This window comes from Echinops telfairi, unplaced genomic scaffold (assembly GCF_000313985.2).
Source record: "Echinops telfairi isolate 266 unplaced genomic scaffold, ASM31398v2 ScPeMD7_7469;HRSCAF=8507_1, whole genome shotgun sequence".
Taxonomy (NCBI): Eukaryota; Metazoa; Chordata; class Mammalia; order Afrosoricida; family Tenrecidae; genus Echinops; species Echinops telfairi.
In genome coordinates, this window is record NW_022111373.1 from 58,818,350 (window position 1) to 58,819,718 (window position 1,369).

Consider the following 1,369-nt stretch of genomic DNA (forward strand, 5'->3'; position numbering starts at 1 on the left):
GGGGGGAATGGTTTTCACACCAAAGGAAACGATTTTCAAGACCACAAGGTCTAGAGTCTTCAAGACCATGAGGCCAGGAATGGGGTACAGGCGGAGAGGGAAGGATAAATAAGGAGGGCTGGTGGGGAACGAAAGAGAAAGACGCTGAATAGAGAACCACCTGCATGGGAAGAAGGGCTTCCTGGGACACTGTCCCTGGATGGGTTGGGCTGCGCAACTCCATAGAGTGTGCTTGTTTGGTACGTGTTCTATTTCACAAATAAGAGAGAATGATCATCATAATAAAATGAATACAATTATTTTTAAAAGAGGGGTCACACACTTATAAAATCCCTCCAGATTCCATACCCACCAGACCTAAACATTGGCCTCAGTGGTTATAAAAAGAGGAAAAGTAAAACTGAAACTGGCTTAAATGATTTCATGACACAAGCTTGTTTCTAACAGACAAACAAAAACACAATGTTGAAAGTGTACAATGCTCCTGACATGGAGGATTTGGGTCAAGTCAGTCACTCACAAAAGGACAACTAGGCACGAGACCCCTGTTATATATATATATTGAAAACCAAAACAGAACAGGATAAAGATTTTCATCCCAAAAGAAACAAATGTTGCTGCTTACGAGGGGTGGGAGGGGAAGGAACAGGCTGATAGGAACAGGCTGTTAATTTTGGTAAAGGGGACATGATATTCTTCAGGAGGGATACGAGCTCAAAAAAAGGGAAGTATAGGTAAGCCATTGGGAAGTTTGATAAGTTGTTGAAGTTTTTGAATGTAAAAATAAAGATCTGATATTAAATTCCCACCGAATCCACAATAAAAAAACAAGATCAGAAGAAGCATTCCAAACTCTTGAAACACGAATTTCCTGTTTAATTAGTCCATTTATGCACAATACCCAGGCCAGAAACAGAAGCAAAGCAGGCAAATTCCTCTCTCACATATGAGAGATACGTTTTGTTAAAAGATTTTGTGTTATCTATTTTGAGTACTTGGGCTTCTGGGAATCTTGTTTATATTTTTCATGGGTAAAACTTCTAAATAGCTGAGTCAAGATACTTGAAGTATTACTCTAATTATTTTTAGAGAATTAATGGTGCTTTCTACTCTGGAAATCTAAAGACTTGAGCTTTACTTTATATGGAAAGTCTTATAGAGGAAATGAGTGTTAAGTAACTTTGTTATAAAGCTTTTCTTACTTAAGTTAAATAAAAAAAAACAAACATTTTTTGGGGGGCCCGTACAACTCAGCACAATCCATACATCCATCCATTGTGGCAAGCACATTTGTACATATGTTGCCATCATCATTCTCAAAACATTTGCTTTATACTTGAGCCCTTGGTATCAGCTCCTCATTTATCCC

At 38.3% G+C, this 1,369-nt stretch overlaps 1 non-coding gene across 1 annotated transcript; it reads left to right on the plus strand.

The window, feature by feature from the left end:
• Positions 1-330: 330 nt before the first annotated feature.
• Positions 331-449, plus strand: LOC115873905. The gene has a single exon (XR_004048677.1). It is a non-coding gene; the product is annotated as a small nucleolar RNA SNORA61 (small nucleolar RNA).
• Positions 450-1,369: the final 920 nt, after the last annotated feature.